The following is a 23,803-nucleotide window of genomic DNA, read 5'->3' on the forward strand; positions in this document are numbered from 1 at the left end:
ATGTAACTGTCCAGTTTTCCCAGCAGCACTTATTGAAGTGACTATCTTTTCTTCACTGTATATTCTTGCTTCCTTTGTCATAGATTAGGTGACCATAGGCAGGTGGCTTTACCTCTGGGCTTTCTGTCCTGTTCTGTTGGTTTATATTTTTGTTTTGTTCCAATACCATACTGTCTTGATTACTGTAGTTTTGTAGTATAATCTGAAGTCAGGGAGCCTGATTTATTCAGCTCTGTTTTTCTTTCTCAAGATTGCTTTGGCTTGACTGAAATTTTAAAGGATGTAGCTGATAGAGTATTGTATGCAAGGATTGGCTCACATTTTTAAAAATTGATGTATAGTTGATTTGCAATGTTGTGTTAGCTTCTGGTATAAAGCAAAGTGATTCAGTTATGCACATATATACATGGTCTTTTTCATATTCTTTTCCTTTATTGCTTATTAAAGGATATTGAATATAGCTTCTATGCTATATAATAGAATCTAGTCATTTATCTATTTTGTATGTAATAGTTTGTATCTGTTAACCCCAAACTCCTAATTTATGCCCTCCACCTCCTTTCCTCTTTGGTAACCATAAGTCTGTTTTCTCTGTCTGTGAGTCTATTTCTGTTTTGTAAATAAGTTCATTTGTGTCATATATTAGATTCCACATATAAGTGATGTCATATGATATTTGTCTTTCTGAGTCTGACTCCACTTATTATGATCATCCCTGGGTCCATTTATGTCAATGCAAATGCCATTATTTCATTCTTTTTATGGCTGAGTAATATTCCATTGTCTGTATATATCACATCTTTACGCATTCATCTGTCGATGGACAGTTAGGTTGCTTCCATGTCTTGGCTATTGGAAATAGTTAGGCTAACATTTTGCAAATGTTCATTATCACATTGGCAGACTCCCCTGAGAGTAGGAGATGAATGTAATGGGCTTTCTGGTTGGATTTTAGAGTCCTATTTGTCTTCAGGGTCCAAGTAATTTGAGGGATTTCGCTTGGGAAAGAAACTCCCTGAAAAAGTTTGAGCCCTGGAGGCAAACATAGCTCTAAAACCCAACCAGAGAGTCCATTATAGTCACTCACATTTGTTCTTATGTGTACATTTCTATTTTTCAGCTTCTTTGTTGGCTTAAGTCTGTGTCTTTAGAGCAGTGGAATTTTATATAAAAAGCTTCAGAATTCTCCAATGGGCATTTTACACATGGTGACAGAGGAGCTCTGAGATTAATGATCCAACAAAGTTCTCACCCCTCCTTACTAGTGATGGAGATGTGACAGAACTCAGTCCCCAGGTTAGTTTTGTTATCTAGTGTCTTTAGTACTTTAGTCACACTGGCTCTTCATTGTGAACTTTAGATGTTGTGGAGTCAGAAACACACTTGGAAAGTGCAGGATGGCTTTATTGTGATGAGTTCCTTCTCAGCTCTGGAATGGTGGAAAGCCTTGCACTCACTACACTATAAATTCCTGATTTATTTCATCAAGGATGGGAAACTTCACAGAAGAGAGAGGACTGGATGTGTAGAAAGGAGACTCCAGCAGAGCATCCTACTTTTGATCCTAAGAAAAGGTTTGGTCTTGCTGGCCTGGGAGAGCTTCATTTTGTGTTATGACTACATATATTATCATTGGCTAAAGTGAACCTTGAGGAAGAAGTTCCACAGGCAGTGTCTCTATACCATTAACAGGAAATACTGACAAGTATCTGGGACCCTCCTGAATCTTGAATCAAACTCAGGGTCAGCAAGCTGCATCCTCACTGTGAGAAAAAGAGGATTCCAGGTCCAGGCAATGTGCCAAGTGGTTAAACACCCACACTCAAGGTCTTAACTCTGATTTTTGGACTCTTAGTTGTCATTCAGATGCTGAACAACCTCAGAAAAGTTAAAAGTTGTTTTTAACCTCTCAGCACCTCAGTTTCCCCACCTATAAAATTAAACCAATAATAGTAACTACTTAGACGGTAGGAACAATGGAAACAGTGACAGACTTTATTTTTGGACTCCAAAATCACTGCAGATGGTGACTGCAGTCATGAAATTAAAAGACACTTACTCCTTGGAAGAAAAACTTTGACAAACCTAGAAAGCATATTAAAAAGCAGAGACATTGCTTTGCCAAATCTAGTCAAAGCTATGGTTTTTCCAGTAGTCATGTATGGATGTGAGAGTTGGACCATAAGGAAGGCTGAGTGTCAAAGAATTGATGCTTTTGAACTGTGGTGTTGAAGACTCTTGAGAGTCCCTTGGACTGCAAGGAGATCCAACCAGTTCATCCTAAAGGAGATCAGTCCTGGGTGTTCATTGGAAGGACTGATGCTGAAGCTGAAGCTCCAATACTTTGGCCACCTGATGTGAAGAGCTGGCTCATTAGAAAAGACCCTGATGCTGGGAAAGATTGAAGGCAGGAGGAGAAGGGGATGACAGAGGACAAGATGTTTGGATGGCATCACTGACTCAATGGACATGAGTTTGAGCAAGCTCAGGGAGATGGTGAAGGACAGGGAATCCTGGTGTGCTACAGTCCATGGGGTCACAAAGAGTCAGACATGACTGAGCAACTAAACAACAACAATTCAGAGGGTTGTTAGGAGGATTAAGTGCATTGCTCTTCATAAAGTACTTAGAACAGTGCAGAGCAGGAACTTGGAATAATGTAAGGACAATATTAAGTGTTAGTTGTTACTATCGTGTTTTCTTCTTTTCTCATTTCCCTATAGGCTGTACTTGGGGAAGATGCTTATATTTAAATAAATCATTAGCTTTGGGAATAGATGTTTAAGTAAAGGTACAAGTTATGAATTTGACAAATGTCTTCTTCTATTCTGGACACATCTCCAAGTTTGTTATGAACAAGTGTATAAAGTACAATGAATTTGTATTTCTCTGGAATGGTTATTGAAAGGGTTATGCTGATAAAATTTTATATTCTATGTAGGCTTTAGTGCATAAAAAACCAAAACTGAACAATTTTATAGAGTTTAGAATTTCCAAAGTACTCTTGCATATATTATCTCATTTGATTTATGATACTTTGCTAGTATTACTAGCTCCATTTTACTGGTGAGGGCTTTTGAAGCTCAGAAAGTTTAAATAAATTATCCCAAAGTGAACTGCGAGTGAGTCTGGTCTTGAACCCAGGTTTTCAAACCCTGATGCCCATGGAAAATCCCTCTCATTCATCTACAGACAAGCAGTTTTCAAAGTTCCTTAATATATTTCTTTGCAACCAGAAAACTGTCCTGTCATAATTCTGAAACTGCTTGGGAATATGTAACACTTCAGCCACCACTGTGAGCTTTTGTTATTGTGGAACATTACTGCAGAACAGTTCTGGCCACTAGAATTTCCTGGTGATGTGCAGGCTGAATAAATGGAAGCTTGACCAGGCTAAATAATAATTTGTGGTGAGAGACTAGAAACAAAGCTGATTTTATTACCTAACCATCCTAGTATATTATGAGGGAGAAATGTTTTTGTAATGTGCTGTCCCTGTGTGTGGTTCTGTTGTGAACTTGCTTTTAGAACTGATACAGGAGATGAACAGCAGGAAAGGGTCAGAGAAGGAGAGTGGGTGTCTGTTTAATGGAAAACTTCAAAGTCTGTAAATCTTGTTTTTGCTTCAGAAATTGTCACGCGAACCGAGTTGCTGACCCAGATGTATAAACAGTCTGCAGCAGTGGCTGCAAGCTGATGCTTTCAGAATTCCTCTTCATAAGATTACCAGATAAACATAATATGATTTTTGGTTCTAATACAAGATAATTTCAGCCATCCTCTCCCTCCCTGATTGCAATAAGGGAGCTTATTTTATCTTATTTGGGGCTCTTAGAAATGCTTCACATACCTGTATCACTTCATATATTATTCCGGAGAGAGATAAATTTAATTTTTATTAGCTGAGCTCTATGAGGCATTCTGCTAACTGGCACCACCAACCACTTCCCCACCAGACTGGCCTTTGCCGAGGGCTCTAAATTTAGAAACGGAATGAGATTGCCTCCGGGTTACATAAGGAGGCGAGGCGGTTATTTTTAGCCCACCGTGATACCTAGGGAGCCCTGGGCTGCCATCTGATTTGTTAACCACAGGCTGCGGGAAAACGTGATTACCGATTCTCTCCACGTGCAGGCGGGGTGCGGCACCCCTCAGGACCGAATGACATTTGCAGTTTTGTTTACTTGCGGTTCCTCGTGTTTATTTCTTCTGTGCTATAAACACACTGGAAATCCACTGTGTTCAAACACAATGGTGATCTTTTTTGCTACCTCATTTATTTGAGGAAGCCTCCCCAATATGCATTATAATTATAATTGTACCTTCCCCCTCTCCTCCACACCCTCGTTCTTTCTCTCTCTCTGAGAATGGAAAGAAATCATTCTAGCGCCTCCTTTTCTTAGGCTGCTGTCAGAGCTGATGACGGCACATGTCTATCTAGACCAAGGAAGCATTCTTTGTGTTTTCCTAATCAGGCATTTGTTCTTACTTTCTTTGCAAGAGGATTGCTCCAGCTGATTGGGAAAAATAAAGGTGGCAAAGCAAACATTAGGAGGCATGCTGCCATCGTGGCAGAAAATGAATGGATGCAGTAGTGGCTGGAGAGAGGCTGTGGACAGAGGCAGCGTTTTGCTTGTCAGTTTATCCCCATTGTTTCCCAGCTGATATTGAAAGTCAGCATTAGCCCATTCTGATTCTCCTAGGTTGTGTTTTCACAATGCAGTACCTCTACTGTGGAATTTTTGTGCAAGGATAGTTAATTTCTCTTATTTATTTATTTGTGTTTGTTGTTTCTGAAGGGATTGGATGCTCATATGACTAGTTTCCTAGGAAATCTGTCTACTTAAGAGTCACATTCTTTTCTGTAATCTGTGTAGGTAGCTGAGGTTTTTAGCTGGTGTCTATGTGCAGAGTAAGGAAAATGTTGTAAGAAAAGGAAGTGAATGGTGCACATGAATGTGAGGGCGTTTCTAGCAATGAAATTAGAACTGCTAGCTGAGGTAGTTCACCAAGACATTGCTAAGGCATGAGTATTTTGCAGTGGTTTCTGCAAAGTATTTCACTAGAAGCTGGATGGTACAACAGTGACCCAGGTGGCTGACTCTGGGTGTCCTAGGCAGTGAGCTAACTGGACTGGGGTCCTCTTTCTCCCAGCAGGAGTGTCTGGGTACCTAATATTTACCGATAATATTTTTTCTAGCCTTGTTCATAAAATTATTTTCTAAAAGATAAGTCTGATCCTGTCATCTCATTTGTTAAAAAGCAAATGGCTATAATAGTCCCTAAATAAAGACAACTAAGCGCAACTAAATAAAAAGCAACTTACCAGTTTCTTCTTAATAGAAGTTACATAAATATGAAAACATGCTGTATAATTTGTGAAATGAGTCATTATATTTCTCAGAAATGGAGAGAGAGCGAGGGAACATTCTGACAATATTACATTTCTATATATAATAGTCGATTTAGCCTTAGTCAGTGCCATTTCTCCCAGTGGGATTGCTGCTCCCAAGCTCAGCTTCCCATGGAACTAGAGGTTCCCAAACCTGGACAAAGGCGACCTTAGCTTCCCATGGGCCCCCTGAGGCTCCATATACCTGCCAGCTGGTGGCTCCAGGCAACTCCTGCAAATAACTGGGACCCAAGTCTAGACAACTTGGTGCCCAGGAGTGCGTTTGTACTCTCTGTCAGGACCACTTGCTCTCATATTTGTTCTAAGATTGAGAGTGAAGGGGTGAGAGTCTTTTTCCTGGAATGGACACCCCTGCCCTGTCCCTGGGCTGCCTCTCCAGGCAGGTTATGGGAGGGAGGGCACTTCTGCCTCGCCTTTTCTTAATGATCCTGGCCTAGTGAGTCTCCACTTTCTCTCTCAGGTGTGACAGTGTGGAGTTTGTTCTGAGACTTTTAGCATGATGGGTGATAACCAGAAAGAGATCCACATAGCACAGCAGGTGAAGAGAATTTCTCTTGTCCAGCAGAGAAAGATCCATTGGACCACCCTGGAAATAGTAGATAACCCTCCTGAGGGTGCAGACCAGGTATCTGGAGGGCTGGAGAGCAGGGTCCTTTGGGATGAGGGAAGGCCACTGGCTGACCAGCCTCATCCTGAGTCGCCACAGGCCCTGACAGCACAAGCCCATGGGCTCAGCCCAGGAACAGCTTGGGCTTCAGTAGCTTCCCTGTCCGTCTTAAGTCAACAAGGACTTGGAGAAGTTGGACACTTGGAAATCCTGGAGTGGTGGACTCACTGTGAGAGTGGAAGCCTGGGTGCTGCAGGATGACATCGGTGGCTGAAACAGCCACCCCTCTTCCCTTAAGAGGAGCCCTAGGGATGAAGGATGGAGAAGAGAGCCCCACCAGGATGCTCTCTGGGCACCTGGGGCATCCTGAACTTGCCCCTGAGGAGGCGTTGGGGAAAAAAATCTAGTATAGATAGAAATGGAACATTACCAGGAAAGAGAATTCGGCTCTCTCCAGGCTAGCACCTTACCCTTGGCTAGAAAAATTGCTAACAGCTTGATTGCTTGTTTCTATCTGTAAGGTTGAATGGTGGGCAGTAGGGAGAGCTTAACGCAGGGCCCCTACTGCAAAATAAATTGCTACACTGAGGGTATTGATGTGTCTTGTGCCCAGCCCTGTATTCTCTTGGCTCACATATCTGCCTGTGGTGGCAAGCTGCTCTATGCAGATGGAACCTAACAACATTTTACCTCAGTGAGCTGACCCAAGGCTTCCCTGCAGCCTGTGTTCTGACAGTATGCACAGACCTTAAAGACATTAGCTCCCATAGGACAATCCTTGGCCGCTGGATGGAATGGCAGTCAGTAGATAAATGTTAGTCCCTAGGGCCGATGATCCTGAGGTGCATTCTACATGGCCCCTCGGAATCTCCAGGAAGACTGAGCTCCAGTTGCTCACAGGGATGGTGCCTTAATAATGTGCCCTTAGACTGGCTTTCTATCCTCCCTGGTTCAGTCTTCCCAATGTCCTCATTTCTTTCTCTTCCTTGGGATCACTTTCTAAAGTAAACTATTTATATGCAAGCCATGTCTTGAGAGCCTTGTCTCAGGTTCTGCTTTTGGGAGAACTAAAATCAGAGGGGATACTGGCACAAAGACAGAAATATAGATCAATGGAACAAAATAGAAAGCCCAGAGATAAATCCACGCACTTATGGACACCTTATCTTCGACAAAGGAGGCAAGAATATACAATGGATTAAAGACAATCTCTTTAACAAGTGGTGCTGGGAACTCTGGTCAACCACTTGTAAAAGAATGAAACTAGAACACTTTCTAACACCATACACAAAAATAAACTCAAAATGGATTAAAGATCTAAACATAAGATCAGAAACTATAAAACTCCTAGAGGAGAACATAGGCAAAACACTCTCTGACATACATCACAGCAGGATCCTCTATGACCCACCTCCCAGAATATTGGAAATAAAAGCAAAAATAAACAAATGGGACCTAATTAACCTTAAAAGCTTCTGCACATCAAAGGAAACTATTAGCAAGGTGAAAAGACAGCCTTCAGAATGGGAGAAGATAATAGCAAATGAAGCAACTGACAAACAACTAATCTCGAGAATATACAAGCAACTCCTACAGCTCAACTCCAGAAAAATAAATGACCCAATCAAAAAATGGGCCAAAGAACTAAATAGACATTTCTCCAAAGAAGACATCCAGATGGCTAACAAACACATGAAAAGATGCTCAACATCACTCATTATCAGAGAAATGCAAATCAAAACCACTATGAGGTACCATTTCACACCAGTCAGAATGGCTGCGATCCAAAAGTCTACAAGTAATAAATGCTGGAGAGGGTGTGGAGAAAAGGGAACCCTCTTACACTGTTGGTGGGAATGCAAACTAGTACAGCCACTCTGGAGAACAGTGTGGAGATTCCTTAAAAAACTGGAAATAGAACTGCCTTATGATCCAGCAATCCCACTGCTGGGCATACACACTGAGGAAACCAGAAGGGAAAGAGACACGTGTACCCCAATGTTCATCGCAGCACCGTTTATAATAGCCAGGACATGGAAGCAACCTAGATGTCCATCAGCAGATGAATGGATAAGAAAGCTATGGTACATATACACAATGGAGTATTATTCAGCCATTAAAAAGAATACATTTGAATCAGTTCTAATGAGGTGGATGAAACTGGAGCCCATTATACAGAGTGAAGTAAGCCAGAAAGAAAAACACCAATACAGTATACTAACGCATATATATGGAATTTAGAAAGATGGTAACAATAACCCTGTGTACGAGACAGCAAAAGAGACACTGATGTATAGAACAGTCTTATGGACTCTGTGGGAGAGGGAGAGGGTGGGAAGATTGGGGAGAATGGCATTGAAACATGTAAAATATCATGTATGAAATGAGTTGCCAGTCCAGGTTCGATGCACGATACTGGATGCTTGGGGCTGGTGCACTGGGACGACCCAGAGGGATGGAATGGGGAGGGAGGAGGGAGGAGGGTTCAGGATGGGGAACACATGTATACCTGTGGCGGATTAATTTTGATATTTGGCAAATCTAATACAGTTATGTAAAGTTTAAAAATAAAATTAAATTAAAAAAAAAATAAAATAAAAAAAAAAAAAAAAATAAAATCAGAGGGGAGCTTCCCTGGTGGTTCAGTGGTAAAGAATCCAGCTGCGATGCAGGAGATGCAGGTTAGATCCCTGGGTTGGGAGGATCCCTTGGAGGAGGAAATGGCAACCCACTCTGGTATTCTTGCCTGGGAAATCCCATGGACAGAGGAGCCTGGGGGGCTACAGTCCATGGGGTTGCAAAGAGTTGGACATGACTTAGTGACTAAACAACAACAGCAGCAATATCAGAAGGTAGGAATGTGCTTGTCTTACTATAGGATGCAAGATTAGCAGAGCAGATCTCTTGGAATTCTGAATCTACTTGGAGAAAGACCTCCATATTGGGAAAGTCCCTTTAGTGTAGGGTTTGTTAGCATCAGTACTATTGACACCAACAGGACATACCTGTCTATTGTAGGATGATTAACAGTAACTCTGGCATTTAGCCACTAGGTGCTAAAAGCACCCCTTACAGTTGTAATAATCAAAACTGTCTCCAGACACTACCAAATGACCCTAAGGCACAATTCATTCCTGGTTTAGAACCCCTGCTCTAATGAAATATAAACCCATGCTGCAGATTTGGCAGACTGTCCAAGACTCTGCATGTCTCTCTATGGAATAATAGGAGGATAGGGGGCTTGTGGATTCCTTTTTCCTGACCCTGGTTTGTAAATTTCCCTTTATCTACCACAGTAAAGCCTATTCCTCAACTCATCCCATGTGACATGGTGGAATTCATGCTGAACTCTAGCCCATGACTGACAGTGGTTCAGAAAGTGGTTTAAGTAACTTGTATGAAAGGTGATGACCATGAAGGGAGGTGTGTGTATATACATGCATATATACACATATACACATTTGCATATTAGCTTAGGGAATAGACCATCCGTGGACACTCTAGGATCCACAAGTCCTAGAAAGACGTGATGAACAACAAATTTGGATCACAGAAATAGTCTGTTTCACTTGCTCAAATGAATCACCAAAATGAAGAACAACTTTATAAAAGAGTTCAAAAACCTCACAGGGTTTCTGCGGTGGCTCAGTGGTGAAGAATCTACCTGCCAATGCAGAAGGCATGGGTTTGATCCCTGGTCTGAGAAGATCCCATGTGCTGCCAAGCAGCCATGCCCAGGCACCACAACTATTGAGCCTGTGCTCTGGAGCCCAGGTACTGCAACTACTGAGCCCCTGAGCGGCAACTGCTGAGCCCAATGCCCTAGAGCCCGTGTTCTGCAACAGGAGAAGCCACTGTAATGAGAAGTCCATGCACCACAATGAAGGGTAGCCCCCCCAACTAGAAAAAGCCCACGTGCAGCAGCAAAGACACACCACAGTCAATAAATAAATAAAATTATATAAAATTTTAAAAGCCTCACAATTTCTGAAAAGCAAGGAATCTGATCTTATAAAAGAGTTTTTTAAAAAAATTATTTTATATTGGACTGTAGTTGATTAACAGTGTTGTTTTATTTCAGGTGTACAGCAGAACAATTGAGTTACACATATACATGTATCTGTTCTTTTTCAAGTTCTTTTCCCAATTAGGTTGTTACAGAGTATTGAATGGAATTCTCTGTGCTATACAGTAGGTCCTTGTTGGTTATCTATTTTAAATATAACAGTGTGTACATGTCCATCCCAAACTCCCTAATTATCCCTCCACCTCATCCTTCCCCTCTGGTAACCATAAGTTCGTTCTCTAAATCTGTTTCTGTTCTGTAAATAAATTCACTTGTATCATGAAAGTTCAAGTTTAAACAGACAAATCCAGACCTGGATCCCAGCCCTGGAGACGATAGAAAAAGAGAAAACATGGCCCCCAAAGACTTGTGAAAACAGTCAAATCCACAGAACTCTAATAGAAACAAAAGGCAGGACTTTGCTTTGCCCAATGTACTTTGCTCCCTAGGCAAAGATTTAAAACCTAAGAACAAGATGTTTTAGCTCACATCTTGTGGGCATTTCATTACTATGGGTCCACTCTTCTGTTTTGTAATGCTGGTCCTCCCAGAGGAGTTTCTTACTCCTAAATTCACATTTTCTGCCAAGAAGTCTTTGGGATTCTTGAATTTTTTTTATTGAGGTTCCCAGCATCTCATAATTGTTTTCAGACACCATAAAACTCATCCTGTAATTACCACATTTTCAGTTTGAATCATTATTATCCCATTTATAATAAATGTAGTGATAAACCATTTATCTCTAAGAAATATAAAACTTGTAATCACTCAAGCAATAACACAGTGTTATTGGAAGTTCAGAAGTCCACAGTAACAATCAAGGAATGGAATATTATGTGGCTGTTAAAAATGATGAGAAAGTTCTCTGTGTCCTGAAATGGATAGATCTCTAGGACATATTATGAAGTGAAAAAAAAAAAGGTACAGAATAGTGGGTATACTATGCTATCTTCTATGTTAAAAATGAGAAAATTAGAGTATAATATTTCTATTTGCCTAAAGAAATTCTGGAAATATATTTGAGAAATTAATAAAAATGATTACCTGTGGGCTTTAGGAGATGGGCAACTAGACTAATATGGGACAGGGTGGGAGGAAGAGTTTTCTCTTTATATATACATGTAAATGCATAAACATATAAATGCATATATACATATAGAGATGTTCAATCATGAACATTATATTTTGAAACATTATATATGCATTTATGTATGTCTTTGTGTGTGTGTATACATATATATATTTAAAGGTGCTTTGGTATATTACTGAGCAGGGATATTAAGGTTCTGAATCAATTCAGAATCAATTCAATTCAGTTCAATTCAGTTCAGTTCAATTCAGTCGCTCAGTCATGTTCAACTCTCTGTGACCTCATGGACTGCAGCATTCCAGGCTTCCCTGTCCATCACCAACTCCCAGAGCTTGCTCAAACCCATGTCCATTGAGTCGGTGATGCCATCCAATCATCTCATCCTCTGTCATCCCCTTCTCCTCCTGCCCTCAATCTTTCCCGGCATCAGGGTCTTTTCCAATGAGTCAAAGTTCTAAATGCTTTAGTTTTTTTAATCTTTACCTTCAATTTTTCCTCCCTTCTTGTTTTCCCTATGACTTTTAGCTTCTTCAAACCCTAAAATAGAACATTGTGAGTGTGGTACTTTGTTCTAGGATCAGACGAATCTTGTTGAAACCTGTGTGTGCTTATGGAGGAAGAAACACATGACCCAAAGGGTAGCATCTGGACTTTTCCCAACCTCCCTCCTCATTGCCGTTGTCCACCTCCCATCTTTGATGTGGAGGAGAGTTGTGTTTTTCAGTTAAAATGTTTTGCAAATAGAGATTTATGCTCTCTGCAGCCCACTCCTGCCCCCACTTATTATCTCTCTAAAGCTCCTTTCTGTAGAAGTTTTGGAGCTAATACTGAAGAAAATGCTCATAAGAACAGGAAGATATTTTCTCCCTCATAGACCTTTGTTTGTAGCTGGCTCTAACTTAGAGGACCATGAGTCATGTAAGCTATAAAACCAGGTGTGTGAGACTCAGATAATGAATTTATCTGTGTTATTCCTTTTCAGTGCATTGAACCCAGTGTTCCCCTTCAGACTATGTAAGGTGTATTACCCAACTGCTATCACAACAATGTTGTACAACAGAAACCCCCTAAACTCAGTGCCTTATAACAACAAGCACCTATTCTCCTGTTCAGAGGTCTGTACGGAGAAGGCAATGGCACCCCACTCCAGTCCTCTTGCTTGGAAAATCCCATGGATGGAGGAGCCTGGTGGGCTGCAGTCCACGGGGTTGCTGAGAGTCAGACACGACTGAGCGACTTCACTTTCTTTCACCTTTCACTTTCATACACTGGAGAAGGAAATGGTACCCCACTCCAGTGTTCTTGCTTGGAGAATCCCAGGGACGTGGGCTGCCATCTATGGGGTTGCACAGTCAGACACGACTGAGGCGACTTAGCCTCAGCAGCAGCAGCAGCAGCAGCAGCAGCAGCAGAGGTCTGTAGGTTCATTATGGTTTGGCTGATTAAGGCCAGGTAGCTGTTCTTTAAGCTGTGAGTTGGCTGGACTGGGCTCCAAGTTGAGGGTTGGGTTTAGGTGTGCTCCAGGTATGTCTTTATGGGGCCCAGGCTAAAGTTGTGGTGGCTGTTGTGGCATGGTCTTTCCATTGATGAATATTGGAATGAAAAAGCCAAGCCCAATGACACAGGCACATTTGCCGAACACGCAAGGCCTTGGTTGCATCACGTCTTCTGACATGCCATTGTTCAAGGCAAGTCACATGGTGAAGTCTAACATCAAGGAGGCAAGGAAGTATAGGGAATCCACAGTTGGCTGGGAGACAAGGAGGGAAAGGATTATTTGTTGAGCAATAATCCAAACTATTCGTGTCCGACTCTTTGCGACCCCGTGGACTGTAGCCTATCAGGCTCCTCTGTCCATGGGATTTTCCAGGCAATAGTACTGGAGTGGATTGCCATTTCATTCTCCTGGGGATCTTCCCCACCCAGGGATCGAACCCGGGTCTCCCACATTGTAGACAGATGCTTTACCGTCTGAGCCACCAGGGAAGTAACTATTACAGACAGTAAATGAATTTTCCCTCTGGAATTCAAAGGGAAGAAAGCACTTTCTCTGCTTTCCTTGTATAATTTCTGTGTGAATTGAGAATGAGGGTTTTAAGGACTCTTTTTCCATTCCATGCTCATCTCCAGGAGGCCCACTTTTGCTCCCTGGAGTAGAGGTTTTGTCTCTTAACATGCTTATTTCCTCCTCATTATATTGGTTCCTCCTCAATCTATTCTTATAATGCTTATCTACCTATTAAGTTTTTTATTCCTAGCTTCACCATAATCCTCTGTCCTTCGCTATCCCACCCTTTACATCCCCCTTGAGAAGTAGTAATCCCCAAATAAACTAAACCAGAGCTGTTTTCAAGACTCTGATATGTGCTCAGCCTATTCTAGTGTTGTATTAGAAACAGAAAAATGTTCCTGCAGTTCCCTACCCTTAGGAGCTCATAATTGAGTTTCTAAATTGGATTAAATATTGAACTGTGTGATATTGACTCAGTGTGATAGTTCACAGGCAAGAGAAAATTTTCAAGGTAGAGCTTGTTAAGACAAAAGAGGACCTTGATGAATGGTTAGAATTTTGCATAGGGAGGAAGCAGGAGGAGGTGGGCGTGCACTATTGGAAAGGGAGGGAGTATGATCAAAGCCTGGAGGCGGGAATAGGCCTGCACTGGGGTGAGGCTGCCATATCACCGGATTTGTGTTTAAGATTTCACCTTTCATACTTTAACATCCATAATCCAGAATGAAGAGAAATAGAAATTAACAAAGACAAGGCCTAGATACTGAACAGGCTCTAGCAAGCATCGCTTTTCTTGTCCATTTCCTAACTGCCATTGTGTTGTTTGCCAGGCAGGGAAGCCTGCACCAGGGCAGCCCTGGGACACACGTGCTTCTGATGTTAACATTCAAGCCACTAGTGCTTTACTGGCCATGACCAAGAAATCATCTTTGGGTCCTAGACCCTTCTTAGGTTCCCTAGACCGAGGACTCTGTTGCCCTTCAGGGGTTACCTACCACCCAAGGACTGGCCACCTTTCTTACTTTCCAAGGCCTTCCTGTAGGTGAAAAATACCTAGTTTAGAAGATAAGTAATGTGTTGTCAGATAGAACCTTACTGAGAAGACAAGTTAGGGTCGTAAGCAATGTAGGATACCAGTACTGGACTTGAAGCTGTGGCATGCTGATGAAGAGTCTTTGCTTGACCAAACTGTAGTCAGTCTCCTCTCCCTTCTTATAGACCCACCTTATACTTACTTATCAAAACCAGTTTTGGGGAAGAACCCTGCCAACTCATTTTAACCAGAGCCATCCCTTCCCACCTTCAGTTCCTGATCAGAGATCACGCTCCATATATGATCAGGTTCATCATCCTTAATCATCCTCCCCGTGATGTATGACCACTCTGCCCTGTCTTCAGCAAGTATCCTGTTAGGTGGGTTTAGCTAGAACTAGCCCTTCCTCTCCTTACCCTGATGTTTCTCTTAGTAATTTTCCATCCACTGACTCCCTCCCTGTTCCTTGGCTACAAATTCCCTTTGCCCATGCTGTATTCAGAATCAAGCCTAGTTCTATATTGAGGTCTCTTTTCCCCCTCTTGCAACAGTCCTGAACAAATTCTGCTTTTACTGATTTAACTACCGTCCAGCTGTGTTTCTTCTTTGACAGTACCAAATAGCCATGTGACCCCGAGGAGCTCAGTTAAGCTTTTCTGGATTCAGGCTCCTCATCTGTAAAATGAGGGAGGTTGTGGTATGTCAGTAGTTTTCAACTCTGGTTATACACTGGGATCACTGGGAGAGATTAAAAACATCCCAGTACCCAGATTCCACCTAGATCAGTTCAGTCACAATTTCTAGGAATGGGATCTGGAGCATCAGTGCTAAAAACACAATAAAACAATAATAACAGTGGCATTTTAATGGGGAGTCATTCTTTTTCATGCTCTTAAAACCTCTGTCTTTGAGGTTTGACAATCCCATAGGATAACTATAATTATATAATTATAGTAATAGATAGCTGTTGTTATTATTGGCATAATTGAGTGTGTACTGGGTTGGCTGAAATATTCATTCAGGTTTTTCCACAAGATATGGAACTATTTGACCAACACTAAAGAAATATAAAAAGAAGGGAGTGGCAGAAGATGAGATGTTTAGATAGCATCACTGACTCGATGGACACGAGTTTGAGCAAACTTGGGGAGGTAGTGAAGGACAGGGAAGCCCAGAGTCGGACATGACTTAGTGACTAAACAACAGCAAAGAAAGATTACAAAAATAATGCCAGAGAAGACCAAGTTGAGCTTGGGTATTTCGTACTGGTGGGGGCATGTGTGGTGAGAAAATGCTGAATCAGGTTTGAAGGGTATGGTAGGGACAGTCTTTCTTGTTCCCAACTAATACCCAGTACTTGGAGTCCTTTTAGATGGAGTCATTAATTTATTCTAGAAGACTTGTCCTTTGGGGGCTAAGGTCCTGCTGTGCCATATTTTGTTACTTAAAAAGGACAGGTAAAAAACTCAACATGGAGTATGAGACAGATGGCCTCTGCTAAGGGATATTTCTACTTATGAAGCGGGCTTGCCAATTTCCAAGGCTCTGATGTGCTGATAATTCACACTCTTTCCTCTTGGCTTGGCTCCCCAGCTCATCTCCCTGTGCCTGCATATTTAAAGCAAGATCTATCAGGGGAAATTTGCAGGTAAAAACTCCACTACTTGGTGAGCTGATGGTCATTAAAACATGGTTGTTGACCAAATCTCTTAATGCACAGAGCTCTTCAGTTGGCTTATGAATGCACTTTTGAGAGGATTAACTGCAAAGCATGTTTAATGGAGGGCAAATCACTCTGTCTCAAGCACCACAAATGGGATGCAAGTTTTACATCCTAGAAAGATTTCCTAGGAGGAAATGCCTATCACACTATGCCACAGAGGTTACTCATTGTCATTCAACATCAGAAATGCCACAGTGCATACATTTGGGCATTTAGTTCTTGTTTAGCAAATTTCCAAAGAAACATAGTGGTGAGAAGAAAACTCTGTAAATTAAGCTGTCAAGTCCATGAGTTTAGTTCTATGTAAATATGCATATAATCTTCCATTAAAAGCTGAATGACTCTCAGCCGCAGGAAGACACATTTTCTCTTAGTTTGTAACCTTGGTTTTTCTCTTTTCAGAGTTTACTTTTTCAATCTTAACACACATTTTCTGAAACTTTCAGGTATCTGAGACCAGCCTGCTCATATCGGTTCATTCATTTACCCATGCATCAAGGATTTGTTACTTGCAGCAAGTAAGGAGAACACCGGGGATTGTTCCCAAAACAAGACAACAGGCACAAAATGGAGTGGCTTATGATAAAACACCCATCCCTAATTTGAGACTTAATTTACAGCTTCCTCTCTCCCAGAAATGAAACTGTTGCCGAGTGCAACTTTGTGTACCCTACGCAAAATGAGGTCAAACCAAAATGTTGGAGTTTGAAGCAGAGAAACATTTATTGCAAGGCCAAGAGAACGGGAAGCTCATGTTTTAAAAACTCTGGGGCTTCCCTGGTGGTCTGTTGTTTATTCACTAAGTCGTGTCTGATTCTGTGTTACCCTGTGGACTATAGCCTGCCAGGCTTCTCTGTCCATGGAATTCTCCAGGCAAGAATACTGGAGTGGGTTGCCATTTCCTTCTCCATCCCTGGTGGGCTAGTGGTTAAGAATCCACCTTTCAGTGCAGGGGGTATCAGTTCAGTCCCTGGTCAGGGAAGGTCCCATGTGCTGCAGAGCAACTAAGCTCATGCACCACAACTGCTGAGCCCACACTCTGGAGCCCTTGAGCCATAACTCCTGAGGCCCATGAGTCTAGAGCCCATAGCTTGCAACAAGAGAAGCCACCACATTGAGAAGCCTGTGCTCTCTGCAACTAGAGAATAGTCCACACAGTGATGAAGACCCAGTGCAGCCAAAAATTAAATAAATATATCTTTAAAAAAATGTGAACTCCCTGGTGGTGTTACCTGAAAAACTGGGTTTACCTCTTGGTGGGTATTGAGCCAAAAGACACAACCAAGCCAAAGAGAAGGAGAAGGAAGGATTTATTACTTGCAGCAAGTAAGAAGAACGCCAGGGATTGTTTCCAAAGCTGCTTCCCTGGACACCAAAACTGGGGAGATTTTAAGCTAAGGGTCAATGCATATTTGTGAAGGGTTTTGGGCAGAGGAGAATTCAGCATAGCATTGGGGCAAGGGTTGACAGAGTTCAAGCTTTAGGTGACTGAAGTCTTAGGGATCAGAAAAGGTCAACATCCTCATTCCATCCTCCATCTGGCTGGGGGCCTTAGTTCCCACAGAACTCAAAGATAATGTATCAGATTGTTGTGTATATCCCTTAAAGAGGAACTGGGACTCTGTTTTATTGCTGAAATATTGTTTCTTGACTGATTTTCCTTTGTTCCTGCATCCCCTCACTTCCCTTACAATCATGAATTACGAGGCCTTTTCAAGGGCAAGCATTGTGGCCAGGCTTAGATCACAAAATGACTTAGGCCAAAAATGGCTTCTCTTATGTCAAGAAAGCCACGTCTGGTTCTCTTTCTCTGGGGACCCCTACCCTAACTGCTTACAATGGTTTTAGGGGAAGAGTTTTTAAAGCAAATTTGGGGTGAGGGCTTCAGGATGTGTAACTTTCTCCTGAATGGTTGGTGATGAGGTAATAGGGCAGTGCTCCAGAAATCCTGTGCTCAGCCTGAAGTTTCCATCCTCCACCTGGGTGGGGCTTTAGTTCCTGCAGAACTCAGAGATAGATGCTGTGTATATCTGCTGAGCAGGAACCAAGGACCCAGCTTTCATTGCTATAATATAATTTCTTGAGGGCTCCGCCTTTGTCTCACTTACTGATTAGCAACCTTTGAATCTGCCTTTTGGAACTCAGGGAAGGTCTAGGAGGCTGCAGCCTTTTTTTCCTTCAAATAAGAAAAGGGGACAAAGAAAGTATGTGTACCAGGGAGGGCCCCACAGGCTTCTGCTTGGTTTCACTAGATTGGATGCTACCTGATTTGAATTGATTTTTGCTCAGATAAGCTCTTAAAAATTTTAATACACCTGAGTTTATCTTTTAACAATTCTTTTATCGATCCTTTTAACAAACATCTATTGAATGTGACTGAGTCCCAGAGCAGCTGGGATGACAATTCTCCTGAAGCTTGGATAGTATTTTCTGCTTAAATTCTCTCCCCAAAATGAATAACTGTGCATTTTCTATAGTCTAATTATCAAATGTGCATCTCTTTAGTCAACTTGTATTATAAAAGACACAACATTGAAAAAGGCTGCTGCTGCTAAGTCTCTTCAGTCATGTCTGACTCTGTGCGACCCCATAGACGGCAGCCCACCAGGCTCCGCCGTCCCTGGGATTCTCTAGGCAAGAACACTGGAGTGGGTTGCCATTTCCTTCTCTGATGCATGAAAGTGAAAAGTGAAAGTGAAGTTGCTCAGTCATACCCGACTCTTAGCGACCCCATGGACTGCAGCCTACCAGGCTCCTCCGTCCATGGGTTTTTCCAGGCAAGAGTACTGGAGTAGGGTGCCATTGCCTTCTCCTGAAAAGGCTATTTAATTGCAAATTGTAAAGTTATTCTAAGTGTGTGAGTCAGTCTGTCATGTCTGACTCTTTGTGACCCCATGGACTGTAGCCCACCAGGCTCCTCTGTCCATGGGATTCTCCAGACAAAGATACTGAAGTGGGTTGCCATTTCCTTCTCAAGGGGATCTTCCTGACCCAGGGATTGAACCCAGGTCTCCCGCATTGCAGGCAGAATCTTTACCAACTGAGCTACCAGAGAAGACCATAGTTAGCTAGCCTAAGTTAAAACAGTTCCTTTGTGTACCGTTTGATCACTGGGATAATATCTGGGTATCCTCTCTCTTGACTTGTACATCTTTAGAAAGGGAAACCTTTGGCTCCTTTTTCTCATCTGCTTGCTGTGGTGCTGAACTCCCTGAGTTCCTCCTGGCTTTACTGCTCTGTGACTTGGCTTTGATTTAAAGTCCTCAGAGCGTCTTCATTCACAACAGGACCGCAGCTTTCCTCTCAGCCTGGGTCTCCATCAGCTGCCAGGGGACGAGTCGGTGGGGGCTGGGGTGGGGTGGGATGACACAGCATCTTCTCTCTTCTCCTCTCCTTTGCCAGCATCTTTCTCCTGCCTCCCTCTCTCTCCCCTCCCACTTCCCCTCCTCCTTTCTCTTTCTACCCCCTTCCTCCGTCCGCTCTTTCCTGTCTCTCTTCTTTCTTGTTTACTTTTCCATTAGACAGAAAAATACAAAGAAGAGGCAAAAAGCCTTACACAAGGTGTTTTAGATGGATGGAGTAATTTTCTCTTTTGCCTCCCACACCCTTTCCTTTTTCCCTCTCTAAGGGAATAAATGACTTTTTTCATATTTACTCAGCCACCCCAATCCCTTTCCATCCTGATTTTCACTTGTGAGGTAGAAGCAATGGAGCTGCATACAGCTTCACTTACAGAAAGTACTTTGCTTGATAGTCTCAGTGAGAGGTTCCCTACACCAATATTTATGAACATCCTCAATAACAGAGTTACTCAGAAACAGATTTTTTGTTTTTTTGCAGGTACACTGTCATTCACATAGAGCAAAACACCTTACTGGCATTTAAACACTCTTTTAAAGTGAGATGTCACCTGCTTTCCTTACACTTATTATCAATGTTAGGATGTTTTCCCAGTAGTATTGCTGAATTTGTGTTGATCTGTCCACACTGTGCAACTCAGGTCCCCTTGAGACCAAGGATACCTCCTGACAAGGTGTTGAAGAAGTAAGCTAAGAGGACAGCTTAAAAATCACTAGTGTGGAATTTTAACTCAGTCACTCAAACAGCTCCATCAATAGCATTTGGTCATTTACTCATCATGAAAAGATTAGTGAATAATCTGCATTTACAATGTATGATTTAACAAATTGGTACTTTCAATAAAATAAACCATGTTTCTAAATAGTATTTTGACTATTGACTAAATGTTAATATACTTGGTATTGCAATCTTATTCACTGGTTTAAAGCACAGGTATGTTTTTTCCTTTTTTAAAAAAATTTTATTTTTTTATTGAAGTCTGACTCATAATAGATCTGCAGATCTCTACTGTACAGCAAAGTGACTCGTTATACACAGACATTCTTTTTTTGTATATTCTTTTCCACTACAATATTGAATATAGTTTTCCTGTGCTATATAGTAGGACTTTGTTGTTTATCTATCCTGTATATAAAGTAGTTTACACCTGATAATCCTACAGTCCCAGTCCTTCCATCCCTAACCCCCTCCCCTTTGGCAACCATAGATCAGATCTTTGTGTCCATGAGTCTGTTTCTGAATTGTAGATAGGTTCATTTGTGCCATATTTTAGATTCCACATATAAGTGGTATTGTATGGTATTTATCCTTCTCTTTCTGACTTATTTCACTTAGTTTGATAGTCTCTAGTTGCATCCATGTTGCTGCCAATGGCATTATTTCTTCTTGTTTATGGCCGAGTAGTATTCCATTGTATATGTGAAGCACATCTTCTTTATCCATTCATCTGTCAGTGGACAGTTAGGTTGTTTCCATGTCTTGGCTATTGCAAATAGTGCTGTTATGAACTAGGGGTATATATATCTTTTTGAATTACAGTTTTGTCTATGTATGTGCCTAGGAGTGGGGTTGTTGGACCATATGGTAATTCTGTTTTTAGTTTTCTGAGGAACCTCCATACTGTTTTTAATAGTGGCTGTACCAACTTACATTCCCCCCACCTCTGTTCCCTTTTTTCCACATCCTTTCCAGCATTTGTTATTTGTAGAATTTTTGATGATGGCCATTCAGACTGGTGTGAGGTGATATATCATTGTAGTTTTGATTTACATTTCTCTAATAATTAGTGATGTTGAACATGTTTTTGTGTGCCAAAGGCCATCTGTATGTCTTCTCTGAAGAAATGTCTGTTAAGGCCTTCTGCCCATTTTTCAATTGGGTTTTTTTGTTGTTGTTGAGTTGTACAAGCTGTTTGTATATTTTAGAAATTAAGCCCTTATCTGTTGCATCATTTGCAAATATTTTCTCCCATTCTGTAGGTTGTCTTTTCTTATGTTTTCCTTTGCTGTGCAAAAGCTCGTAAGTTTAATTAAGCCCCTTTTGTTTATTTTTGTTTTATTTCTATTGCCTTGGGTGGCTGACCTAAGAAAACATTGATACAATTATGTCAGAGAATGTTTTGTCTGTGCTCTCTTCTAGGAGTTTTATGGTGTCATCTTATGTTTGAGTCTTTACGCCTCAAACGAGTTCATTTTTGTGCATGGTATGAGGGTGTGTTCTACCTTCGTTGATTTACATGCAGCTGTCCAACTTTACTGATAGCACTTGTTGAAGATACTGTCTTTTTCTCCATTGTATGTTCTTCCCTTCTTTATCGAAGATTAATTGACCATAGGTGTGTGGGCTTATTTCTGGGCTCTCTATTCTGTTCCATTGATCTGTATATCTGTTTTTATACCAGCACTACACTGTTTTGATTACTGTAGCTTCATAGTATTTTCTGAAGTCTGGGAGAGTTATACCTCCTGCTTTGATCCCTCTCCCCCACCCCAAGGATTGTTTTGGCAATTCTGTGTCTTTTATGGTTCCATATATATTTTAGAATTATTTGTTCTAGCCTCTTCCCTCATTGAGCCCTTCCACACCACGCTGGGAAACCCCTGCAAGGAACATTCCTTTTACCTTCCAGATCTATCTTGGGTTTCTCAACCTCACTTTGGACAGGATATCTTTCCATGTCTTTGAATCCTCTTTAATTTTCTTTATTAATGTTTTATAGTTTTTAGGTTATACATCTTTCACCTACTTGGTCAGATTTATTCCTGGGGGTTTTTTTTTTTGGTGCTATTTTAAAAGGTATTTTTTTAAACATTCTCTTTCTGATATTTCATTGTTAGTGTAAAAAATGTAACCAGTTTTTAATTAGACCACAGATATATTTTTAATTTGAAGTAGCATTTACTTCATGGGAAAATTTTTAAATTCTCTTAAATTTTAAAACATTGCAGTTGAATTGAATAATCATTTTAAACTTTTGAGCCTTTCAGTTTGGCATGAGAGAATTAAGATAGGTATCAATGAAATAACTAGAAATGCTGTAATTAAACTATCAATACAGTATTCCTTGGGTCACAGTTTTTGACACAAAGTGGGTATCCATTAACATTATTTTCACTTAAAAAAACTCAGTGAAATTATTCATGTACTTCTGGAAAAATATTTCTAAGAAATCTGTAGCTTTTTCTTCAATTTGATAATTCTATGAAAATAGAACAGAATGTCTTTCGACACCAAGAGCCACAAATTCCCCTGAATTTGCAGTGTTCTAGCACAAAGGAGGGAATAGAAAGGGAACATTTGAAACTGTCAAAATGTAAATGACACGTTTAAGGTACATTCATCTGGCACAGTAATACTTTACAAATTTCTTTTTTTATCACACCACACATATTCGGTTTCCATCATTTTCAAAATGTGACATTTTAATATAGAATTTTATGACTTTGAGTTTTTTGCCCATTTATAGGCATCTGTCTTGATACTCCACAATATAACTCTGTGTTCTTTTCATGGGCTAGATTTGAAAGTTCGGTGAAGCCCTGGTTAAGACTCCCCCTCTGGCTGCCAAAGGGCCAATGGCAGGACCCAGGGGTGCATCCTCCTCACGTCCATTCACAACTTTGCAAAGAAAGCCGTGACTGGAATCACTCTTCTCTCTCCTCCTCAGGACCAAGCCCATGATGTCTTACATCTCTCATCTTTCTTACAGAAGATGTCTTACATCTTTCAGTCACCACCAGTAGCCAATCTTCCAAGTCCCTGGGACTGCCCACACCTTTTCCCCATAGGACTTGGTCTCCTCCACCAGCTCAGCTTCCCACAGCCTCTTCCCTCATCAAGCCCTTCCACTCCATGCTGGGAAACCCCTGCAAGGAACATGCCCTTTACCTTCTGGATCTAACTGGGGTTTCTCAACCTTAGCACCATCAATACTTTGGGCAGGATCATTCTTTCCTGTGCCCTCCGGAAAGTTTAGCAGCCTCCCTGCCTTTTCCCCACTAAAGGCCATGGGTACTGTCTCTCTTCTGCAGCTGTGACAACCAAAAATGTCTCCAGACATTGCCCAAATCCCTGTGGTGGTGGGGTGGGCATTGGCCCTGGCTGAGAACCACTGGTCTAACTGATCTCCTTTCTAGACCCTGCTCTTCCTGCCTCTCTCCTCAAACACTGAGCTCCTTTGACACACATACCACCATATTACTAGGCTCGCCTTCTATAACTGACCTTGTGTTGCATCTGCTGACATCCCAGTTGCCTCCTCATTTTGATGGCAATTTCAGCCCATGGCTCTTTTCTCCCCACCCCCTCCACTACTGGTCCGGGGCTGACTCTCCTGCAGCTTTGCCATCCCAGGAGATCTCCTCTTCAGACTTCTGGCCTCTAAGTTACTTGATCCCCCAGACCCAAGTTCAACCCAAATCTCAGCCCATCTTACTTCTGAGGAGCCAAATGTCATTGGAGAAAAACACCCAGCCCTGCTCCTGGCCTCACTTCAGATCC

The 23,803-nt window shown here is 41.6% G+C and overlaps 1 protein-coding gene across 8 annotated transcripts in view; it reads left to right on the forward strand.

The window, feature by feature from the left end:
- LOC102403295 (choline-phosphate cytidylyltransferase B-like) overlaps positions 1-23,803 on the forward strand; it is a 205,361-nt gene that overhangs the window by 24,484 nt on the left and 157,074 nt on the right. Inside the window, exons 5-6 of one of the 8 annotated variants that reach the window (XR_006548595.2) lie at positions 15,814-15,868; positions 16,390-16,810. The exons of 6 other annotated variants lie outside the window; for them this stretch is intronic. The gene's annotated coding sequence lies outside the window, so the exon portion shown is untranslated. Of the gene's footprint in view, positions 1-15,813; positions 15,869-16,389; positions 16,811-23,803 lie in introns of those variants that run through there. One more of the 8 variants, XR_006548590.2, reaches the window with a different exon arrangement.

This window comes from Bubalus bubalis, chromosome X, assembly GCF_019923935.1.
Source record: "Bubalus bubalis isolate 160015118507 breed Murrah chromosome X, NDDB_SH_1, whole genome shotgun sequence".
Classification (NCBI taxonomy): Eukaryota; Metazoa; Chordata; class Mammalia; order Artiodactyla; family Bovidae; genus Bubalus; species Bubalus bubalis.